Below are 10,119 nucleotides of genomic sequence, written 5' to 3'. Positions count from 1 at the left end.
CGGGAACGTCTCCTACAAAGGCGGCTGTAATGCCATTTCTTTCCATCCTTCATCTCACCCCTGTAGAACTTCTCCTTCTGCCACATTTGCATCTTGCCAACCCTGCTCACTCCGAATGCCTCCATCTTCCCCTTAAGCACAGTGGTCCATGCCAGAATGATTTAGATAAATTCAGTGCTGTTGTCGTTCTGGCTTGACAGTGGAATTTTGTCCCTGGAATGATCTCCTTTTGGGAATCCTTGGTCACTTTGGTGTCCCTCCCTGTTTTGGACGGGAATACTTCAACCCACACTGTGAAGGTGTCTATGAGTACTCTAGTTACTTGGCTTTCCTAGAGGCTCAAGGCATCATGTTAAATTCCAGTTGCAAGTCCTCACAGGGGACAACTCGTGAATGTTGAACCCCATTATTCAAGGAGAGCAGCCCTGTCCTGGGATTGTTTTTGGCACAGATCACACATTTTTAGTAACTTTCTGAATGTTTCTTTGCAAGTTAGAACAAACCACCTCCTTGATCCACCGCAAGGTGGCCTCCTTTCCATAGTGAGTGCTCTGATGCATTTGATTCACACTTTCTCCCAGAAGGGCTTCAGATACCAAGATGAGTCTTTCTGACTTACATTTATATCCTGGATACTCCACAGATGAGGAGTCAAATCTCCATGCTCTGGCTCTCTCTAAATCTTTCTGTGTGTAGCTATGCTGGAATTTAGCAATGTCAATTTGGGGAACTAAGGGACCCAAGAGTGCCCTGAAACTCATAGTGCTAACAGCAGTCTTCACTGCCTGATCAGCCAGTTGATTACGTCGGGCTTCCAAAGTGTCCCCTTTCTGATGTGGAGGGCAGTACATGATGGTTACTGCCATGGGTCATTAATGGCCTCTAATAAGGTCAATATTTCCTGGGAATATTTTATGTCCCTCTTTCCAACAGTCAAGAGTCCCCTCTCTTTCCATATGGCCCCAGGGGCATGGACCACTAAAAAGGCGTATTTTGAGTCTGTGCTCTTGTGTCTTTACCTATTTGAAGAACTTTATTTAGGGCTATTAGCTCAGCCTCCTGAGATGAAACAGCTGGAGGGAAAGCCTTTGCTTCCATGGTGTCCTGAAGGGTGACAACTACATGCCCTGCTTGATGTTGCCCTGATCCAAGAAGCTGCTTCCATCAGTGAACAGTCCCAAGTCCAACTGCTCCAACAGTTGGACAGTCAAATCAGGTCAACTCTAGAATACCTGTTCAATGATCTGAAGTCACTCATCATGAACGGGGTCTTGTTGACTCAGTAGGTAGAAGTGTTGCAGGTTTTAAGGTAGAAATAGCATTTAACTTTACTTCTGGGTTGTCTCATAAAGTAGGCTGATCCTGAGGTTAGCCAAGATCCTCCTTTCTGTTCTTTTCTTAGAGGACTCATAGAGGGAGGACACAATGGGGAGTGTGCGCCATTGTGGCCTGTGCCAAAGTGAATTTTTCAGCTTCTTGTACTATGTTACAGATGGTGGCAATGGCTCAGAGGCAAGACAGCTATCCTTTGACCATCTGATCTGACTGCTTAGTAAAATAGGCCACAGGCCTCCTGGTGAGTCCAAGGTTCTGAGTCAGGAGTCACAGACTAAGGCCCTGTTTTTCCTTTACAAAGAAATCAAAGGGCTTTCTCAAATCTGGGAGTCCCAAGGCTGGGGCAGTTAAATAATTTTTCTTTAACTTGATTGTACTTGATGGGGTTCAGGGCAGGCCATCCCAAGATGTGTCATTCTGGTATGAGGATTATTTCAATCTGAAGATAATAAAGGCTCAAACTCAGGAAGAACATTCGACATTTCCCCCCAACTGCCTAAAAGAAATTTAAAATGAAGGCCTGTCCATCACCATAGTTAGCTCTGGGTTTTGGTAGACTGGAAAGATCCTTGCTAGGCCCACTGTTATCAAAGTCCTATTTACCATTTACTTTTCCATTTCCATGTGAGTTGTCTTCCTCCCCTTTGAAGCCCCAAATCACTACCCCAAATATCGTCCTTGTCTGTAGCTTAAGATATTTAAACAGGCAGCCTCAGCCTCTTTAACTCAGTTGGCTGAGTTACTCAGTTTCTCCTGGGTTTCTCCCATGTATACATGCTATTAAACTTTGTTTGATTTTTCTCCTGCTAACCTTCCTTTTTAGTTATTTTACCAGCCGTAAGAACCCTAAGTAAAAGTCAGGGGGAATTCTCCCACTTCCCTGACAAACAAATTCCGGCACTCTCATGTCCACATCAAAGGTTCGAGGTCTCCTCCCATTAAGTCCTCAAATAGAGATTTCAACATTAATCTAAAGCTGACTATCCAAATTTGACAGAAGCCTGACATTCCTAAAAAACATCCCCACAATTATTGATGGGTAGTAGGAGTTCCAACTCAAGTGATTGCTTCTCTCCTGTCTGGGAGCAGGATTCTCTGGGCTTCTGACAGTTCAAAACCTAAGTATTTAACAGTATTTGTCACTATTTGTGACACTATCTACCTAGAGATAGCATCAGATCCTACAAGATTACCCCTTGCCTTCCATTTTAGATGCCGATTGCAAGTCCAGGTTGTCACCCATCCTTCTGACCAAACTGCCACAGACCAGAGGTTTCCATGAACACCCTCCTTTGGATTTCATTAAACTATTTTTATAGAGCAGCTCACAGAACTCAGGAAAACATTTTACTTAACAGCCAGACCAAAGAGATGCATCGAGCACGATATGTGAGAGAGGGATGTGGAGTTCCCAAGCTCTCTCTGGGTGTGCCAGTCTCCCTGAGTCTCCCATGTTTGCAACTCAGAAGCTCCCTGAACTCCATATTGAACTCAATCCTGAGCCCCTCTCCCCACCTCAGAGGTATAAGGAGGGGCATGGGGCTGAAATTTCCAACCCTCTAATCACACAATTGGTTCCCCTGGCTAACAGCCCCCACCCTTAAGGGCTTTCCAAAAGTCATCTTATTTACATAAGTTCAGGTGTGGTTGACAGGGACTTCTTCTGGATAACAAAAGACACCAATGTTACCATTATTAACCTGCAGTTATTTCAGGAACTGAGGACAAAAGTAATTGTTATAACAAAAGATGCCCCATGGCTCTTATATCAGAAATTACAAGGGTTTTAGGAGCTCTGTGCCAGAAATGAAATGAGGATTTTTTTTTTTTTTACTATAAATCACAATATCACACCAACCTCAGAATTCCCTGCTGAAGGCAAGGAATGGTGACCAGACATCACTTGGTGGTGGGAGGGGTTTAGGATCCAAAAGCATCTTTTGAATCTGGCACTGTATAGCATTGACAGCCATAATGCCTTCAACAAATCTATATTCCCTTGTTTCCAGCCTTTTAATGGCTGAAATGGGTGTGTTCCATGGGAATCTCCTGATCAATCCCTGTTCTAAAAGTGTATTGATTAAAGGAAGGGAGTCCTCTTATGTCTTCTGGCTTCAAGGGGTACTGTTTCACCAGGTCCAATGATAGGGGAACCTCTTCTCTATCAGGCACTGGTGTATCTTCCAATAAGGCCATGAGCTCAATTCCCCAACTTTTAGGGGCTTGGACCTCTATCTTGTTCCAGCATATTAGGACCCCTAACTTAGATAGCATGTCCCTCTCTAGAGGGGGAACAGGACAGTCTGGTACATACAGAAAAGAATGCCTCTGTGTTGAGATCCTATTTCACAGGTCAAGGGCTCCAGAAATCTTTTGGTCTCTCCTTTTCCTGATACCTCTTTTATGTCATCAGGAACTATAGCCAACTTTTGGAGTTTCCCCATGGATATCTGGAGCGCCTTAAGATATGACATAGTGTCAGGACAGGGAAAATCCCTTTTCTTCCCTTCTTAGGTTCCTATGGCCAGATTAATAGTAAAACTGACACAAGACCAGGTTAACAGAAGAAAAATCCAGTTTAATGCATAGCTTTTGGAGACCATAAAGAAACGTTGCTCAGAGAGTGAACAAAACAGGCAGTATATATATCTTTTACACCAAGAAACATAAAATTGTTGAAAATCGAGAGCAAAGAAACTTAGGTGTGGAGCATGTAAATAGTGGGGAATTTAGCATGAAACAGTAAATTAGTAAGGTTTGTTTATGCAGGCTTCTCGGCCCTCAATCCCCTAGCTCTGGTGATAAGGATGCAGGGAGAACACCTTTCTCATGGGAGATTCATTTCCTGCTTTCAGGAGAAGAGACAGTAGGCACAGAAAGCCCTTTTTGCTCCACAAGTAACTTTAAATCAAAATAATCAATAAGTCATTGTGGCATATTTTGGGGTGGCCTTTCCTGGACCCCAACAATAGGTATTAACTGTACTTCCCTGGGCCTCAGGGTATATAGTATAAGGCAGTCCCACAGCCTCTGGGAGAAAAAGGCAGAAGGGTTGTCCTCAGGGCCTTGCTGGACCTCTCCTAATTTAGACCAGTTAATAGATGACTGGCTTACTACATGTGTGGCTTTCAAAAGCAGACTCCCAAAATATTCTAGCTTTTCTTGATCATCAGGGTTATTGTGATTCCACTCAGGGTTAGTCCCCAGCACAGCCTTTGCATTAGGCCCGTGAAATTTTGACCCAGGGACTTATTTTTTCTGTCTCCAGCCATCCCACAGGAAAGTGACTGGGCACCCAGCCTCTCCTGCCACTGCTGCCACTGCCACTGCTCATGACCCCTGGGCCGAGCCAGGCTGGGTTGAGCAAAAAGGAGCCCATCTGCCATCAGGACACCATGACCATCACTACTGCTGTTGGGGCCACCGCTGCTGCCATGAAGGAGCAGGGAGCATGGGGATGCCCCACTCCATCCTCCTCACTGCCTTCCAATGTGTGCTGCCTACCCCTGTGACCACCACCACTACCAATATCTCTGAGGACATTTTCATTTTAGTGAACCCAACAAATACATGTACACACACACAAGACAAACGCACCCACACAAAGACAAATCCTACTCCTGCAGGTCAAAAACAAAGGTGAAGTCTAACAATGCCCTGGATCTCTTCCAAATGAGGGTCCCTGCTTTCACACATTCAAAATGCAAATAGAGATACAGAGACTGATGACTGGGAGTGCTGTATTGACTCACTGAGCAAATGGCAAACAGACTCCAGCAGGACAAAACACAAGGTGAGGTCCAACAGTCCCCTGGATCTCTCCAAAATGAGGGGCCCACTTCTCACACAGATGCAAATGGAAAGATGGGGTATTCATGACCGCGCTTCTCATGGTCACTCACCTGACAGGCAAAACCAATTCCTGCAGGACAAAAATAGATGATGAAGTCCGACAGACATCCCCTGGATCTCTCCCAAATGAGAGACCCTCCTTTCCAATGAATCATTCACACAGAATGCAAATAGAGAGACAGGAGATTCACCACTGCACGTGTCACGGCAACTCAACTGACAACAGACTCGTATACAAGACAAAAGCACACTCACACACAAAGACTGAAGTCCAACATGTTTCTCCACTCCAAGGGAGCACTGTGCCTAGGGCGGCAGACACTGGCAGGAAGGGAGGAACAGTAAGGGAAGCCCCCAGGCAAAGACTTCCCCCCAGCCCCTGGGGACCACCAACCACTGAAACCCTCACAGGGGCCATCCAGCCATGGGCACAAGACTCCTGACTGGCTTGCCAAAATTGATACCGAACCTCTTAATCTCAAGTTTCTGTGCCCGATGCACAGGAAGCCAACACTGAGACATTGGTGGTTAGAAGTGGAGAAATATTTACTCAAATTGTCAAAAAGAATCGGTGGGAGCCTGGTTTCCCTCAAATCCACCTCCATAAGAACAGAAACAGGGAGGTTTTATGGAATGAGGGACTTGGCAGGAGGAGCTTCAGGGAAACAATTGGGTCACCCCCAATAGACCCCTGAGGAATCTGACTTCCGGGCTTCCAGGGCTGCTCAGAGCTGGCCATTTGGTGATCACAACCTCCCCAAAGATATCCTTTTTTTCTTCAAAACAAGCTCACAATTCCTTGAGCCCCCTGAATCACCCCTCAAGTTAAACAGAAAAAAGAGTAAATTGGTTTAATGTCTACAGTACCCCTCAGGTACCTGGATTCTTTTCTCCTCCTTTTCCTCACCCCACCCCCATCTCCAGGGAGCTCCTTATTAAAAATTCCCATTGTCTGGGAAACCTTCTGGACAGCCCACCTGAGAAATTCCCCAGGCTGTAGAGAGTGTCTGTCTGGTGCTCAGAGAAGTTGCACTTGAAGTCTAGGTTTTGACTCATCCATGTAGAGGTATGAACCAAGGCTGTAAGAATCAGTGGGCAAAATAAAGGCGAGAAAGTAGAGATGGAAGAAAGGACATTGGTAATGAGAACCTGAGGTTTGACTGTAGGGTAGTGGAGTTCAAAATGCCTCTCCCCAATATTTCATTTTTTTAATTGTTTAAATTTTTTTAAAGATTGGCACCTGAGCTGACATGTGTTGCCAATCTTATTTTTTTTATTCTTCTCCTCAAAGCCCTCAAGTACATAGTTGTATATTCTAGTTGTAGGTCCTTCTATTTGTGTTATGTGGGGTGCCACCTCAGCATGGCTTCATGAGCAGTGCTAGATCCATGCCCAGGATCCAATCCGACAAAACCCTGGGATGCTGAAGCTGAGCATGTGAAATTAACCACTTGGACATGGGGTCGGCCCCTCCAATATCTCATTTTTTAAATCAAGAGTTGGCTTAGTTTTCCAGGACAGCCCTCATGGCATGACTTAATATGGCCAATTTATACTATTCAATGCACTGTGGAAACCGAACCCTCACTATTACATTGTTTCTCTTTGTTCTGGGTTCCAGCTGGGGATTCCAGAAGCTCATTTTTCTCACAATCCCAGAAATAAAAGTGCTCCCCTCTGACTCTCACTAACAACCCCACTTACATGGACCTACCTTTCTCTTGTGTCCTGATGACAGTGGTGGAAGATGGAGCACTGATGCTTCCTGGCATGGGCTGGACAGGAAAAGAAAGCACCATCTATGGAGCTAGTGGGAAGGAAGAGACAGCAGGAGCAGTCAGGCAAAGACAGCCCAGGGCTGTGATTCTCTATTGTTCTAGTTAAACAATGGTTTATTGCTTGAGTACATAGATAAATTTATGAAACCAGGGAGAGGCTGTGGATGACTCACATTTCCAATTGAGGGAGAGCACTCGTCTAATCTTATATCTAGCCAGCTGGTAAATGTGGCTCTCAATCAGAATCAGATGGAATTTAGCATCCTTATCCTTTCTGTTCTTCTCAAGATGCTTTCAAACTGCAACAGCTTTATTAAGTAAGACTTAAGACTTTGAGTCCTTTGTACTTAAGAATTCTCAAGATTTTATTGCCTCTCACAAAACATACTTGTGCAGTGCCATGTGAGTTTCTCAGGACCACATCAATTTGTGAGGGAGTCGGGCTTTTATTGGCCAGTTTGTAGATCTGCTCTTTTGTGTCATCAGACATCATCTTAAGCCAGGTGGGGATGCTGTGGCAGAGGGGCAGAGCCTACTGGGACAAGTCCTTCCCAGGAACATACATGTGACCCATGATGGCAGTGGTCAGGCAGCAAAAAAAAATGCCCCAGGGCTGCAGTTCTTAAGAAAAAGCTGGTTCCCCAGGGGATTGGGCAGAGCACTTCTGTTTTTCCCAAAAGGGTTACAAAAACTAGTCTATATTATTAATGATTGTTTCTTTTCTTACTCAATTTCATTTTGGACTCTATGTCTCCATTCACATAGACTAGCAGATAAAAAGCATCACATCAAGTCCTTCTGGGTTGCTTGTCTCCTCATCTCTCTTATTTAATGCAAGATCTATTCTGGGTTTTAAGCAGAGCATTGGAGGTGGGAAGGAGCATGTGGTCCTAGTCTACACTGCCACCTGTGGAGAGAGATACTCACAGCTCCTGCTACTTGGCCAATGTTTGGAGCACAGGATTTTTTTCATGAGGCTGTCACTTCCACCTTCAACAGCTCACATGTGTGTGACCTGTAAGTTGGGATTAACACATACGTACTGCAGTGGACTGAATGTTTATGTCCCTCCCTCAAATTCATATGTTGAAATCCTAACTTCCAAATGATGGTATTTGGAGGTAGAGACTTTGAGAGGTGCTTAAGTCATGAGAGTGGAATGCTTGTGAATGATATTAGTGCCCTTAGAAATGAGGTCTTAGATGGCTCCCTTACCCCTTCAACCATGTGAGGACACAGTGAGAAGATGACTATGAACACAGGAAATGGGACTTCATCAAATACTGAATCTTCTGGTGCCTGACCTTACACTTTCTAGCCTTTAGAACTGTGAGAAATGTTTCTGTTGTTTATAAGCCACCCAGTCTATGATATTGTGTTATAGTAGCCCAAATGTACTCAGACAGGTACTCTTAGTTTGACCTGCACATTTAAGCCAATTAAAAATTGAGTTTTTAACTTAAACTTTGATGTAAAAAATTGAAAAGGGGGCTGGCCCTGTGGCTGAGAAGTTAAGTTCACATGTTCTCCTCCAGTGCCCTAGGGTTTTGCTGGTTCAGATCCTGACCAAGCGCATGGCACCAGTCATGAGGTCATGCTGAGGCTATATCCCACATAGCGCAACCAAGAAGGACCTACAACCAGAATATACAACTCTATACTGGGGGCTCTGGGGAGAAGAAGAAGCAAAAATCAAAAAGTCTGGCAATGCTGGGCCCCTACCCCTGTTGCACAATAGTAGGCTGACCCTGAGTAACAGCTGTTCCAGGATGGCATGGCCTATCACTCCTTCACAGTCCTTTACAACCATTGTGCTTCCCTCCTTTATGTCACCTGTGTAGCCCATGTAGGCCTCTGAGTTGTAACTCCTGGCCTAGATACAATTATTTTCTGGAATCTTACCTATTCCTATCCCTCTTCCCTGCCCCACCAACCAGCTACTGAGAACAGTATGTAGGTTATTTCTGTTCTAGGAAGTCAAAAGCTCTCTTTCTCCCTCTGACGGCCTCTCAGGCTTTCTCTCCCTCATCACTTCAGTCAGGTGGCATCTTTCCCTAGTCCAAAGGAGACTCTGCTTTCCTCTTGCTGCTAAATGAAACATTTTGTTTATGCACATAATAAATTCTCTCCCCTTGAGGACTTATGATTTTGGAACAGAAAAGCAAGAAAGCTTGGAAAGGTTTTTTAAAAAAATTCTGTTACATTCCTTGAGGAAATGAAGGACAGAAATTTCTCAAATAAAGGGATGGGAATAGGAGGGGAAAACTCCACTGTAACTTATATCATAATATTATTCAGCCATGATTACTTATTTAACAAAATAATACGTGCTCATTGTGGAAGTTGAAACTTTACAGAGGTGATGCTTTGGGAAAAGAATGTACCCAGATAGCCTTCCACCTAGAGATGACTAGTATTCACTTATTCTTTCAGAGTCGCTGTTTGTAATCCTTTTTCAGAAATAGGCTCATATACCTATATTGTTCTGTAGCTAGATGTTTTCCACTTAACAATATATTGTGAACACCTTTCCATGTCAGTCCATACTGATTTATCTCATTGTTTTTATTGGCAGCAAGATTCTTTGTGTATGATTGAACTATTGATTTCTCCAATCCCCAGTGGTGGACCTTTTTGTTGTTTTAAATATTTATTATAACTGAAGCGGTGAAGATTCTTGACATACATCTTTACAAAACTTTTAGAAGTATGTCCTGGAAGAGGATCTGCTGGGTCAAGGAACATGTACATTTAAAATTGTGGTAGACATTGCCAATAAACCCTCCAAATTTTACAGCATCAGTAACATTGAATTAGAATTTCTATTTTCTCCACCCACTTGCCAACATTCAGCTTTATCAAGTAAAACATTTCAATCATACTTTGCAATTAAAAATATGATTAAAATGTATTTTTCTGCCTTAGAATCTGGAAGGTAAATCAGTGACATTGGAAATTTTCTTTAATAAGATTTTTGATGTGTTTCATTTCATGAAAAATTAGCAGAAAGAGGAAACAGGGATGAGGTAGTTACAGAGATTGAATCTAGTCTGGTTTCTAGATGAGGCCATGACCAAACCTAGTGATGGAAACCAAGGGGTTGGGCAATTTGGGAAAACCAGAGGGAAAAGAAGGGCAAGGGAGACATATGTTT

At 43.8% G+C, this 10,119-nt stretch overlaps 1 pseudogene; it reads right to left on the bottom strand.

Annotated features, from left to right (window-relative positions):
• Positions 1-7,079: 7,079 nt before the first annotated feature.
• Positions 7,080-7,539, bottom strand: LOC123281829 (small ribosomal subunit protein uS15-like; annotated as a pseudogene).
• Between the last annotated feature and the right edge of the window lie 2,580 nt (positions 7,540-10,119).

Source organism: Equus asinus, chromosome 20 (genome assembly GCF_041296235.1).
Source record: "Equus asinus isolate D_3611 breed Donkey chromosome 20, EquAss-T2T_v2, whole genome shotgun sequence".
Lineage (NCBI taxonomy): Eukaryota > Metazoa > Chordata > Mammalia > Perissodactyla > Equidae > Equus > Equus asinus.
This window is presented reverse-complemented; position numbering and strand designations above follow the sequence as displayed.